The sequence below is a fragment of the Oxyura jamaicensis genome, chromosome 4 (genome assembly GCF_011077185.1).
Source record: "Oxyura jamaicensis isolate SHBP4307 breed ruddy duck chromosome 4, BPBGC_Ojam_1.0, whole genome shotgun sequence".
Taxonomy (NCBI): Eukaryota; Metazoa; Chordata; class Aves; order Anseriformes; family Anatidae; genus Oxyura; species Oxyura jamaicensis.
In genome coordinates this window covers 7,702,368-7,717,162 of record NC_048896.1, presented here as the reverse complement: position 1 = coordinate 7,717,162, position 14,795 = coordinate 7,702,368, and the positions used below count along the sequence as shown (strand labels likewise).

Genomic DNA, 14,795 nt, shown 5'->3' with positions numbered 1-14,795 from the left:
TCTAAGCATTCATTAGTCTGGCTCAGGTCTTATACTGAGTGAATTTTGCACAAAGTATCCTTGTATTGTACTTCAGACAGGTATCAGGGTTCACTTATTTCTACTTTGTGTCTGGGCTTATGGTTATTCATGTAGGAGTTCTTGACATAGACTTTGTTCTGTGAAGCTGTATAAAAGAAGCCATAAGTGGGTCTTAGACATCACAGTATTTATAATCATTTAGAAACCTCAGAGAGAGCAAACGTTTAGAGTTTTATAGACAGACATCATCTTTATGAAGTGTAGGATCTATTTCTGCGTTGTCTGTAGGACCCTGCTGAGAATCTTCATTGTCCTCCTCATCGAAAAGCTGCAAACTCAGCATGGTCTCTGCTTTTTTTGAGGATGTGCACATACATCTCTCAGAAATAGGCAGTTAATGGTTATTTCATTAGACCTCTAATAACATCTCTATTTCATTTTCCTTCCAAACATGTTTACTTCAGTTTTGACACTTATTAATAATGTCATCTCAAAAGTAAGAGGTCAGCCTGACAGATTTACAGCTATTATAAAATATGATGCTATCTGCATACAAATGGACAAGTAGGAGCCTCACAGTGATTTTCCCTATTATTACTGCCTAAGGAAGCAATAAAAATTTAACATTTACAATTGGGAAACACCTGCAGAGATTAAATTAAAACTAGATTATACACTTATCAGTTAAATGTTACAAAAGGAAACTCTTTGGAGATTAACATAAAAATTATTGTTATCAAAATCTTATTAAAGGCTTCACTCAGTACAATCCATTTTGCACCTCTGCTGCTCAAACGTTCTACATGTGCAAATTATTAAGTCTGTGTGCAGCTATACAGAGGGGAGACAGGGCAGCCTTACTGAGGGCTTTGCTCCTTTGCTAGCCAATACCTACGTTTAGATTTGACTTTAAAAGTTGACCACAAGTACCATTTGTCCTTCTCTTTCTGATCCTGTCTCCTCTCTGAAGGACTCCACATCGCATGCTCTGTTTCTTGAGCATGGCGCCACGACCTGCTCCAGGCTCCCTCATGGAGTTCTGCTGGGAATTACTCTGGAAGCCACTCGTCCTTCCTGTTGTACTTGTCCCTTATTATGGTCAGCAGGACAAAGACAAAGGATTTTCAAAAAACTAGGAGCTGAGAACAAGCAAGTGTTATTGCTGCTAGCAGATTTTCTTTGTGCAGCCTTTGGTACTTTGCAAACACATTGCAGAAAATAGAAATCTGGGAGGCATGTGGGCCAGAGTTGATCTCTGACCTGGAAATTTGAAAAGCTTTGGATTTGGGCTTTACTGCCTCCAATAATTGAGGAGTTTACAGTGTAGATAATCTACAGGCACTGACTTGAACATAACACCATCAGCATAGGTACTACTTGGATTATATACACAGTGGTTAGAGCTTATTTCTCCATCTGGTATTACTGTGATTCCTTTGACTCCAAGGCATTAGAAGCAAGCTGCCTTTGACATATTCTGAACTGTGTATGAGAGGGTACAACTCAGCAATAGCCACATCCTGAATTACTTAGTTGAAGGCCCAGGCCAGGAAAAAACTTTGTGGAGATCAGACAGAGTGGTGGATCTGGAGAGCATGATGCTAATAAGAGATTGAGACTGTAAATGAGGTGATTGTAAAACAAGCCATGTAGTTTCCAGAGGACAAATTCAGAGGGGGATTATAGGGTATCAGGCCATGGTTCTACAAACATTTCTTCTGGAGACAAATTTGACTTAGGAACCTCGTGGCCATTTTTTTCAGCCACTTGCCATCTCCTCCATTGTGTCAGCACAGACCTTAACATTTAGTTAAGTGAATCAGGGGTGTGGGGCGAATCCAACGTAAAAACAAAACAAAATAAAAACAAACAAACAAAAAAAATAGCAAAATAGGTTTATTAAAATCCAGGAAATAGTGCATAGATCAAGGGGGAGGTGGGTGTGGGGGGGAGATGCAGAGGTTGAAAAGCATACCCAAAGACTGGGGAGTAGAAATAGCTGGAGCTTGCTTTGCAGGGAAGAAAAAAGGTCTGTGCAACCATGGCCTAACATTTGAAGTAATAAGGGTTTGTTGGCCCAGCTGATATTCACTGAAATAGGTTAGGGAGTGTTAGAACGAGTATATCCGGATCAGAGGGGTGGTAACCTGTTGCAGGGCAATGCTCACAAGCCCCTGGGCAGACTGGGGGAGGACTCTTGTGTCAACACAGCTGGATTTGGGAGGAGATAGGTGTCCACAGACTCCCGGCACTGTCACAGCATAAACCAGTCTTGCCTTATGCCTCCCTCTCAAGTGTAATGTGTCTTCCAGAACTACTGTAGCGTCCAGTTTGCCCTCCCCTGTGCCTGAAGGGACAAACTGTACATTAGCATTTTTATAACAAACTTTCTTTTGAGGGTAGGTAATGGACATATCTGGTAACTTAAGCAGAAGCCATAGGCACATCCAAGTAGGGTGTGAGTCTGTGTTCTGTCATTTTATTTGGACAAATTACAGTATTTAACTTGGAAAGGCCTACTCATGTCTCTTGCTTGACTGTCAGGCTTTGAGCTGTGTAAATTACTGACATGGGGATTTAAGATTTCATTTTTCAAAAATGACGTACGTTTTTGTATGTACATACCTATATCCAAGATGTAGAAACTACTTAACTGTAGTCTGAATTTTCCAGTCATTATACTAAGTAATTCACTTCTACTGCCACTAGAGGTATAACATTCACTTGAGCAAATACCAAAGGAAACATTTAGTTGGAAGTCTTGCCCATATTAATATTTCATTTTTCAAATAATGCTTTTGATCTTTTTTTTTTTTTTTTTTTTTTTTGGCCTCATCCTACTTTGCCTATTCCTGATGGGCACTCTTTCTTTTATTGAACTAAAGCTGACTACTTGTGAGATGAAATGCCACCTTGTGATTAAAGGGTACAGAATTGAGTGCTCATTTAAGCTGCATAAAAAGCTAAATTATAGTGTCAGTCATCATATCAATCATCTGCAACTGGCTCATGTGCAAGCTTGTACCAGCACATTTGTAAATCTCATTTCACATTGCTTGTTGTTCTGGTGCAAAATTATGTTTATTCTGAAATGCAAACATAACAAAATCTGATATTAAATTAATTTGTGTATGTGTGTGATGACCAGCTGCCACTCAGATAGAATAACCTTTTGGAAACGCATGCAAATGTCAGTGGGGACAAGGAAAAGCTTGCAGAGCAGCAAAGCTTCCATGTCCCTGCTGGGAGTGGCAGGAGAATTGCGGTGTACCCTGGGGTTTAATCATGGACCTGCAGAGTCTGCACAGTTTGAGTGCAACGCTCTGCACCGAGGTGTTTTTTTTTTTTTTTTTTTTTTGTGGGGAGGCAGAGGTTGGCCACATTAGGACTAGCTGCAACCCTGTTGGAGCGTAATCTCCCTCTGTTTGAAGTTGGTAACCTTTCTTGCAGAATTTCCGACATGCTCAGCAGCAGCCTGCCAGCTCAGTGCTGCCTGCGCAGAGGCGGCCGGGAGCTGCGGGTTGCTGTGGGAACTGCCCGCTGTGCCACTGCAGGGCTGAGGCCTCGGCAGCTCTCCCGCTGCAGCCGCGCAGCCTGGCATTGCCACATGCTGCTTTTCACCTCCTCCTCAGTTTTGCCCGATGAGCACGCTGACGGCAGCTGAGAAGGACGAGAGCGTGCCAGCTCAAGAGCGAGCGTGGTGAAAGTTCGGTGACTTGAGCTCTAGCCTGAACTGCAAATGTCTCCCATCGCAGCAAGCCCAGCAGCAGTCTTTCTGCCATGTTCTCCTTGCAGGACTGCGCCCACCCAACTCCTGGCTCAGCACAGAGAAACGGAAAAACAGGAAATTCCGTGATGAGTATGGGAAGAAGAAATCTCTTAGGAGTTTTGTGAAATCTAGTTTGTTATTTGCAGCAAAATTGAAACTTTCAGAAAATATATGCGTTATGGATAGATTGAAACTTCTGTTTTAATTTAGTCTCTATTGTACTGTAATACAAGGTATTGTACTGTAATATGATGTATTGCATTGCAATATTTGTAGGCGCTATGCTGCATGGTCCAGTACTGAAAAATTATTTTGAAAGGAAAATATTGAAATGACACCAGGCAGTCTCAGAATTTTTGCTGTTCCCCTAAAATGATTTTTTGACAAAGTTACTGTTTTCTTGAAGCACTTAATTACAGTAAAAACAGGATTAAGATGAGAAAGGTGTTTTCAGCATAACTGATGCACAGATCCCCATAAAACTTCTGGTCTAGTGCAGCATTTGGGTTGCTCCTTTCCCAAATACAATGCTAACAGCACAGTTCAATACAGATAACATAGATACAGCACTTGGTGTATTCTTGGTATGTCTTCTATTTTAGTTTCTTTGTACTTTTTTGTAGTAATACTGATACATTCAATGTAGTTTTACTATACTCAGAAGAAATTTTTGACTAGGAGAAACAGTCTACAAGTGGGGATATGTTGGGTTATATTAGCATAAAAGTCAATAAAGTAATACCACTGAAATTATAGCAAGGCGAGATATAAAGTGGATCCATTGAATTTATTGAATACAACAGCACTGCTATCTGACCCTACTTTTGCCCTACATACAATCATTAGCAAGGCTCTGCCATTTATATACAGCTTCCCCCTGTAGCTAGCACACACAATCGTAGGCAGAAAATTTGATAGCAAAAGTGTTTTGAATGTAGTTCACTGGAGCAATTGTGTTTAGAATAATGTTAAAACATCTTGCCTCCAAAGAGAGACATCTCCCCAAAATCAAGAGAATGGGTGACAATCTGTTAAGCTTTTTCCACAATTTTGATAGTTCTTCCAAATGATACAGTTCAGTGTCAAGTTGACCTTTATGTTTTTTTCACAGCTAAGGGAACAGTTACATAAAAAGGATGAATGAGCAACAACAAAAGAGGAAGGCTGGGATCATATAATCTGAAAACTGGAACTGCCTGCATTTATGTTTTTGTATTTCAGTACAGGAGGCAGCACTGAAGAGTGGTTAAAGCTCATGATTTATAAGTAAGGAGATAGAGGTTCTGTTCTCATTTCTGCCATATACTCAATGTATGGCCCTGCATAAGTCATTTAAGACCAGACCGCAATTGTCACAATTCAAATTAAAAAGGCAGTGTGTAAAAGTTCTGAAAAAAAATAATAAAAAAAAAAATAGTCCAATTATGCCTTCTTTACTGGTGAAGAAAATGAGGCACACAGCAGTCAACTGTGATTTTCAGTGACAAAAATGCCTTTGACTCATACTAATTTGACTTTAATTTCTCCCTCAGTGAATGAGAATAAAACACTTAAACCATTTGAAGCACATTGGATGTGAGTTACTTTACATGACTATTAACAGTTGGGATTAATATTTGTCACTAAGCCAAATTATTGGCTTACGAAATAATTTGTAAAACGAAAGCATCATTGATTCTCAATCTTGCTGGTCATTTATGTTCGCCTCTTTTGTTTCTGATAAGATACAGAAGGCTTGACTTTCACACAAATTAGTAATTTGTTACGAGAGCTCTATGACATGCCTGTAACTATGGTTGGGCAGAAGAGTTTCACTTTGTTAAAATCCCAAACCAAATCTGAGCTCATCCAGAGAGCTTCTTCCAGTCTGCCCATAATGGTATTTAACTGGACCGTGTCAAACCCAGGCTAGGTGTTTGACATTTTTCCAGGATTTTGGGGTGGACATCTGGCATGACTCTAGCCACTGGATAAAGGTCTGGTCCTCTTGAGGGAGTAACAAATAGCCCCTAGACCTTGAAACCAGAAATTATTACACTTTCTTCAGAGATCCCTGAAAATTGTCACCCCCATCCAAAATTCAAATAGCATGGGAATCTGTTGGGGAAGCCACAGGTTAGCCTCAATGCCACACAGACCATTGAGTTTTTGTTCAGCTGCTATATTTGAGGCTCACCTACTTTTGATCTTAATTGTTTTTCAGATATCTTCAGAACTAACAACGCAGAGTATTGACACATGTAAATTTATGGGGTTTGTTAAAGCACTTAGCTTATAGTTTCATCGACCTTGGCAGCAATAAACAATAGTGTTTTCAGAGGGAGAACTGAGTTTCTGTCATGTTAGTTCATGATTCAGGATTTTTTTTCGCTATTGTCTGTTAAAATTTGGTTTATGGCCTGCCTGACACAGTGACTGATAACCGAAATCCTTTGAAGTCTTTTGGAAGTGCAACAGAGGCAATTTCCAGCCCATGATGCAGGAAACTCCTCTGTGCCAATAAATAAAAATTAACATGAAATCAGGGTCTGTGGAAAGACCTGGCTGTGACAGAATTGTCTCTTCCTGCTTTCTTGGTTGGAGAAGCAGTCACAAAGTGAGGATTTTTACTGAGCCTGTTTAGATCCCCGTAAGTGGATTTTGGCAGGAGGCAGGATGTGGCCACTGCCAGCTGCCAGTTGAGCATGTCCTCTGTGAAACTAATGATTAGGCTATGGTGAAAAAATAAATCTCAGGAGGAAAGAACAGCTAGCAAAAACCTAAAGCTTGTAAGTCATTCATTAACCTCAGTCTCATTTCTTAGATGGACTTCTTTCATTTTAATGAAGTTAGGGGAAAATTCCATTTTGAGACAGAAGCCATAGTGTAGCCCTGGTCTATGAAATTAGATAGCACTCTTTTGACTATCTGCTGGGAAAAGGAACAGCTGAATATAATGCTTGTACACAGACAGCTCTGTATAGTGTTTCAAGAAAAGCTGTGAAAAAGATAAGATTCTCATTTTGTACTTCAGCAAAGAGGTGCACTGACTGCAAGAGTTTATGTTAGACTTGCACTGAGCACAGCAGTTTTCCGTAATGTTGCTGTAGCACTGCCCTACCTTGTTTTACTGCCTTCCCTGCTTGCCACATCACCAGCTGCTGGTATCCTGGCGTGCTGTGGGTGTGCTGGTACCAGAGCCTGGATGGAGAGGACCATGGGACAGCCTTCTGAGTCTCTGCAAGTGAGCTGCAGCTTTGTGAGACAGGAAGTAAGAGTTCAGCATGATAACAGATACCCTTTGCTGCTTTTGTTTTGAAAATAGTAAACGAGTAAGAAAAATATTATCATTTTATCTGGTATGCAGCAAGACTTTAAATTTGAGTTGACTTACCTTCTAAGCTCTCCACGTATCCCTTGTTTGACCGTAGGTTTTCAAACATAGCCACAGGAGGGTTATAGGGATAATTGGCTGGCAGCCTAGGGACTGTATTTAATTAATGTGGAATGCCCCAGCTGTAGCAGCATTCCTTGCAGGAGCCACAGCCCACATAGCTACAGGTGCTGTCCTGCTCTCTCTTCAGGCCCAGGGACTGCTCTTCTTCATGCTGGAGTATTGTGTGTTGCAACTTGTGCCACATTTGGAAAATAACACGCTTAGTGGTGGATATCACTGTCAGAGCAATAGCCTTTCTATTTATTACTCTGCCAGAGGTACAGAGGGGATCCTTGGATCTTAGGGTCCTGCTGTTGCTGCCCTTTTAGTCTTACTACAGATGAATCTCCAGCTGTCAAAGCTTTGGTGGATTCACATTTTTGTATGCCTCTGTTTGATTAACCATTTCAGGGCAGCTGGCCCTGATCCTATTGGGTTAATCTCAAGCTTCAAGTGGTTGATACCTCTGAGAATTAAGCTCAAAGTGCACCAGGATAAACTGCCCAGAGCAAAAATGCCCCCAGTCAAAGCCCATTAACTGAAATGTCTGTATTTCACTGAAATTCTTTGTGGGAGACTGAGGTTACTTTTTCCTTTGTTGCTAGGGGTCTGAAGTGGTGTGCTTTAATACTCTATAGTATGTTATTATTTTTTGTGTTAAGTAGTCTGATAGCTAAATATATATATATATATAGGTGATAATTCTTAAGTTAAGAAAGTTATTAAATTAAGAAAGCTAGCTTCTAACTTTATGCTCGTTTTAGATTTATAAGGTGACTGTGGGTGCTTGCTGCTTGCTTCAGGTAAGTTCCTGTTATGCCTATCAAAGGGTAATTTCTGGTTTCAGTTGAATAATTTATATATTTTGTGTAACTCTGTCTCTTTCTAAAGAATAGGAGTCTCGTTAGAACCATGCTTCTTTCTGTGCTTGTTCACCTTCTGATCTACGTTTTTCAGGACTACTTTTTCAAATGTTTTCCCCTGTTTTACTTTTTACTTAGTTCTGTTTTCCTGCAGTTTTACTTTCTCTTCTGTCTGTGTTACTTAATACAAGTAGGAACTGAGGAGAGGGACAAAAGGGCTGTGTGGCGCTGGTAGGAATATCCAAATCATGGGCACTGAGATACTAACCCGTAAAAGGCCCATCCAGTACTGGCAATTTTCTTCCCAGGGGAACCAAGTTTGTAGTAGCACTGGGCAACTTAGGACCCCCCTGCCTTAGTGCAAGTACCACTTGCTTTGTATTTTTTGTTTAGGGTGCTCCAAAGCTGAGAATACAAGTGCTATGGAAACCTTGAGTCATCAGCGGCTCATCGTCTATTTCTGCTGTGCTGGACCATCACTAGGCTTTTGTGGTCTTCCCCCTTGAATTTTCAATCCTCTCTTATGTATGCATAAAGTCTGTGCCCAGCACCGATCACCCACCACGTCCTGTTCCCTCCCCCTTTCTCTGCTGCTTTCTTCTCTATTTCTCTTCTGCCCTGCTGCTAGATGATAAAATGAGGGAGCCGGAGGAATATGCGTTGGGAGGACGGAGAGATTGAAGGGGGCAGCAGGCAAGGGTCGGGCAGCTGGGGGGTAAGGGACAAGCTGCCTGCCCTCGGCACGGGGTGGCTGTAGAGTATGTGTTGCGCAAAGCTGGAGAAGTGTTGGGGTGACAAATGAGCATGTTGTGACATGGGAAATAGCTGGCACAAAGTCCCAGTTCAGTTGGACTTTCCTTGCAAACACAATAGATCTAGCTGAATAGGGAATAATTGAAGTTTGAAAATGTTTCTGACTGTTCTGAAACTGTCTGGAAGAGAACTGGCATTATTACAGCTTTTTTAAAAAAGCTGGGCATAATCATAAATGCAAATTCTTGTCTCTTATAAATATTGAATATAAAATCTTTTATTAAAGTTACTTTTAAAAAAATGAAACTGAGTAACTTCAGCATGGTAATTTATTTTTTTGTTTGTATTTTTCCTTGTCTTTTTGCTGTCTGAGGTAAATTGTTACTTTCACTTGATTATGGAGAGCTGTTGTTTGATGGCCTTAATTTGTCTCTACTGTTCTGTGGAGAGTATCAAATCATTATTGGGGACTGGGGAGCTTTTCGACCAAGAATGGAGGACAGCTGCGTTTTCTACCCTTTGAAAACTGAATATGAGATACAGAGGCTACAATTAAATATGAAAACATAGAATTACATTTTTCCTTTTTTTAATCTGAGATTTGCACTTCACTAGAAAGAGTGAATGCAATATTCTCTCTCTGCACAATTATTAGTATGGTTGCAGCAGGGAAAATGGGGGGAGGGTTGGATTGTGAAGCTCTGCCAAAAGTATTTCCTACCCTAGGAGGAAGCCTGCCAGAAGATACAGAAGAGCCAAGCAGGAGAATGCAGAGAACTGTTCACTGCTCATTACTGATGTGCAACACTCGTCCTTGTAGCTCTGCACTGGGTAACAGGAACTGCCACGCTGTTTCCAGGATCAGCCAGTGGCAGATGGTTAGAGGTGAGGAAAAAGTACACGTGTAAAATAATCTTGGCTTGGTGTGTCCTCTTGGCTTTCAGAAATCAGCAGGGTAAGGATTTGAAAACCCCAACATTTCATCTTAGCTACTTTATTTCCTATTGATCACACTGTCCCACTGAATTTATGTAATGTCTTTTAAAATCCATTTTCAGTCTCCACAGTCTCTTAAGGCAGTGACTGCCACTATGCAATTATGGGCGGTATGAAAGAATACTTCCTTTTGGGTGTTTGTTTTAAACCTCCTGCTTAATGACTTTGTTGGATGCCCCCTCAGCTTTTATACTGTATATACCTTATTCTGTATATACCTTTTCCATTCAGGATTTTATAGCTATAATTTCCCTCTGCAGTCATTTTTTTTTTATTTTTTTCTCCCAACCTGAAGAACTGTTGCCTATTTAATTTCTTATTGTAGTGAAGCTGTTCTGTATCTCAAAAAGATAAACGTGGGCTTTTTAATACTCCTCTTTCTTCTTTCTCTCAGACAAAAGTGTCAAGGAAACCTTATACAGGAATGCCATAGTTAAAAGATTCTTTGGTGCCTCTTTGTGCCAAAATAATTAGCTTTCAGCTCTTAGAAATTGCCAAAAGCTTCTGAAAGGAAGTGAAAACTCTGTTCTTGCAAACCTCTCCAGCTTGAGGTTGCATTCATATCCAAAAGGAGATAAGAGCACACAGCAAGTAAACAGAAGTGTCTGGATTTGAAATTCTCCTTTGCTGCCAGCAAACCTTCAGACTTAACACACACACAAATTGCGCGAGTGCAAGGAAGTGACAAAATCGGGACCTGAGAGATCAGGAAGTTCAGCAATTCAGGCTGTACTGAGCAAGGGCAGCAGGGCTGAATAGGAACAGAGAGGGCAGAATATTTATTTATTTTGGTTTGGCTTTCCTCCACTTAGTCCAGAATAAGTACAGCATCTTCTGTCGTAGATAAATCGTAAGAGACAGAAAAGAGAAATTACATAAAGAATTGGTATCTCATCTGTGTTCCTATCTGGCATAAACACCCAATTTGACAGAGGCAAAAATATCTTCAGACCCAGGGGCAAGCACCTGCTGGGAACACCTTGCTGCCCTTTCAGTCACACAGGCTTTCCACCTTGTGCCCTTTTTTTTTTCCTTACTCCATCAGATCCAAGCTGACTCTTCAATACTCTGCAGACCTATTTCTTGCTTGCTGCTGTGTCTCAGTTCTTTGAATTTCCCATCCGGTCTGTCCTGCTGGCAATTCTGCTGCACTGCACTGTCTGTTCCTGCCGTCTTTTTTCATGTAACACTACACAGAGCTAGCTGGTCTAGCAAGACAAAGGTTGTATCCCTGCCTAGTAAGTTCTTTCTGGAAACTTGTTTCTTCCAAACACCTACCAGATACCTAAGGAGATGAGCGTTTGCTTCCTCTTCCTTGTTATTTTTTTTAATATATATATATATACACACACACACACACACAAAAAAAACAAAACACCACGTTATTGAAGAATGAAAGAATCTTTGTTTTATTCTCTCTTGCGCTTGATCTTTGCTCAGTTTCCTTCTAATAGCAACAGTGCTGTTTGGGCCTTTTTCTCCTGTCCTGCCTTGCTGTATTGTTACCACCCACTCATTACATCATGTCTGAAATTAGCTTGAGAGAACTACAGGGCAGGGTTGATTTATCTTGCCTCCTTAGTGAGGGCTTGGCACAGTTTTGAGTGGCTTTGGGACTGGGGTGGGGGGAGGAATGACAGCAAAATAAGCCCTTGCGCAGCTTGGGGAAACCAAGGCAGAAAGGGCAGGCGGCTGTAGATGATGCTGGTGAAGGTCTATAACAGGGACAGAGAGAGCTCACATGGCACCGAAGCTTGTGTTCCAAGCAGATGATTCTTTCTGCTTCTCTAACTGTCTTCAGTGAAGAATGGCCATTAGTATTAAACTTTGAATTTTTCATGGGGAAAAAAATATTTTGCAAAGGTATTGTATTTTACCTTTTACAAAGGTATTGTATTTACCTTTACAAGGGTACTGTATTTAACCATAAGCATTTTTTCATTTCAGGATGTTTTCTGATGATAAATGTATTTATTGATTGCCTGAAAGAGTTCAGTTCCAGCAAGGTGATAATAATGATCTATTAATGTTGGAAATGTTAATATATCAGATTTCCAGTTCAAGAACAGTAATCCTCTAACTACAGAGTTAGCATCCCATGCAGTAGTGTTCCTACATATTTTGGGGAATGTCCCTATCTTTTTTTCTAAGACAGTAAGTACCCTCTTGCCACAACACCATGCCAGCTGGAGACAGTGGGTGTTCGCCCATGGACTGAAATGATGCTGAGGGCTGAAGAGTGACTTACAGAGCCAAAATTGGAGAATCATGGGTCTGTATGAGGTTTGAGACTCCCTGACTCACAGTAGGGTCTGGTCCGCTTTGGATCAGGTGCAGGCAGTATGTGGAATGCACGGTCAGGTTAGGTAAACTTTCTCTGTGGGAGATACTTTGAACTCTGTAAGGGAGAATTTCTGTTGCAGGCAAGCGACATATATAGTAGAAAGTCATAACTGTGTCCAGAAATGAAACAGTCAGGCGAGGCTTTACCTTTATGATGAAACCTGTGGGTTCAGAGTAGATCTCTAACCTACATGAGTACTCTTTGTCATAAATGACGACTGGTAATAGGTGAAGTGGTGTTCACTTCTTGGTAGCACAGATCTGTATATGCTATCCGAGGAAAACGACTTTCTGAACCATTCCCTGCTGGCTCTGGTCTATTTAAAAATGTTTGTTTTCAGGTGTCCGTTTTGGTAATGATACACCGCGTTAATGACTCTTCCTCTTAGAAACCCAGGCAGAAAGATGTAGTTTTCCTCACATGGAGCAATTCTTTAGTCTGTCTTTATATTTTGCCTTGTAAAATGTAATAAAAAAACAAATCCTGCTACTTTGCACATTCATTTAATTCATATTGTTGCTTTCCACATGGGTAATACTCTGGATTTTTTTATAATGCCTTTCATCCAAAGATCCCAAGCTGATTTGGCCCGGTTCCCAGGTACAGCTTAGCAACACTTAGCATAAGACCAGTAAAAGGAAGTAACAGGGAATTTCACACAGTTCTTGGCTGGCTGTCAACTCAAATGCACCTACAGGTTAGAGCATCCCCAGGGCTGCTGTACTCCGGCCTCTGAGCCCCCATTTTCTGTGACTGTGACTGCCTGGCACACATAGCTCCTGCCTCAGACAGCCAGAAATCCTTCTCCCGTTCCTGTCTCCTCCCCAGAATAAGCTATGTTGTCTCCCAGCATGTATGAGAGAGAGAGAATAGTTTTGTGGGGAAAACACAGTGAGAGATACAGGGTCTTCTTTGGATGCTATTTGCAATATGATCACAAAGATGTACCAAGCTAAAGAACATGCTTTTGGTTTTGTATCTCTCTGCATATGTATAGGTATGTCCTGTATTTTAATTTCTTTTTCTCATCTTTGTATTTATAGCAACTCATTTCTCCAGCTTCCTAAATTTACTGAATTTTGACTACTGAGTTTAACTAAGTTTTTACTACTTTTTGCAGTAGTCAGAATGTTTTTTTTTTTTTTTTTTTTTTTTTTTTCAAACTTTCTGAGTTTCTTCCCTAGAGAGACTCTTGGACTTTGAAACCAGCTCTCATATGGAAAGCTTTGCCTGTCTGGAAATTTGTTGCAGCTTGTTTTGCTGTTCAAAGTGCTGCTTCGTGGATTTATTTTATGTCTTCTCGCAGACATTTTGTTAGAATTTTGCTTATCTACCATTATTGCAAAATGATCCACCATCTTAGGCAACCAATTGCTTCCTCATAGTCTTTGTATTATTTTTTTAAAGCAAAATGGAAATTAAACTGTGCCTGCTGTAATGCAGGCTGTGGTGATCTGTCTTTCACCTTTGGACCACGGGCACTATTAGCCGTGCTCACATGAAAATGTTTCAAAGGTACTTGGGAGCCCTTTGGGCTGTGATACGCTTTGGTGGAAGCATCTGGTAGCCCTGCAAGGTTGTGGTTTCTTTCCTGGCTTTGGAAGAGCCAAGAATGAGGCAGTTACAGTCTGTTTTGTGGAGCTGTGCTTGTGCATTGTTGCTGCCCTCACATTGTACCCTGCTGGCAGCAGCCTTCTAGGAACTGGAGATTCACATCTCTCCTTAGCATGGTACCAGCTGGACTGATGTGCATGCTCACCCCACCTCCTCAGGCTCTGTCATGCATGGCAGAGGCTTAACCCATGTGGTGGGGAGAGGAGAGAAAATGATGCTGGCTGCCCCTTTGCTAATAGGCCTCATTTGCTCAAGTACGTGGAAGAGATGACAAGACTTAATGAAATTCTCAGACATTCCTTGTATTATTTTCCTAAGCATACAGCTTTCTCTTTTTGTGGTTAAAAATGACAATTACACTGCAGTATTTATGTATAGTCAATAAATCAGCAGAAAATGTGCTGCAGTCAGGGCATGCATTTGTTGTCTATTCCTTACACTGAAAATGGAATTTTTGAATTCACAGAAGCCTGTGAAATGTGAGATTCACACAAAGCTGGGAGGCCCGCAGTAATACGGGATTTGCACCTTAGTTACAGTTACTTTCCTCTCTAACTTGCAAACCCAAACTCCTGGAAGGCAGAGAAGAGTTGGCTGCTATTATTGCAAGCTTTGGATCAGACTCAAACTCTTCGCTGTCTTGAGTGGAATGATTACAGAAAGGGTATGGAGCAGGTGAAGGGGGCAGGAATCTATAAGGGCTGAGTTACAGCTTTGTGGAAGTTCGTAGTGTAGTTACAAAATCACACACACAATGGGGGCTGCTGAGCAATATCCTGGAACATACCGGTCTGCTTTTGCTGTGGCTGGCTTGTTTATTTGTTTTGTTGTTTGTTTTTTCCTCTTTTCAGAAGGGGCCTTGTGAGACTGGCAGAAGCAGCCTGTCCTGTTCTGCTGTCTGGCTTAAGAGTGCCTAACTGCTGATGGGTGAGAATATTTAGCCCTGGTACAGCACAGAATATCAAAGGGCTTGAATTTGCTCAGCTTCTGCCATCTCAAATATAATTCTCTGTATTCTCA

General features: G+C 41.0%; 1 long non-coding RNA gene across 2 annotated transcripts; it reads left to right on the top strand.

The window, feature by feature from the left end:
- Positions 1 to 7,169: 7,169 nt before the first annotated feature.
- LOC118166662 lies at positions 7,170 to 14,795 on the top strand. 2 transcript variants are annotated; one of them, XR_004750653.1, is made up of 4 exons: positions 7,170 to 7,432; positions 7,970 to 8,035; positions 9,548 to 9,706; positions 14,627 to 14,795. It is a non-coding gene; the product is annotated as an uncharacterized LOC118166662 (long non-coding RNA). The 2 variants fall into 2 exon arrangements; XR_004750652.1 differs by lacking the exon at positions 7,170 to 7,432 and adding an exon at positions 7,681 to 7,787.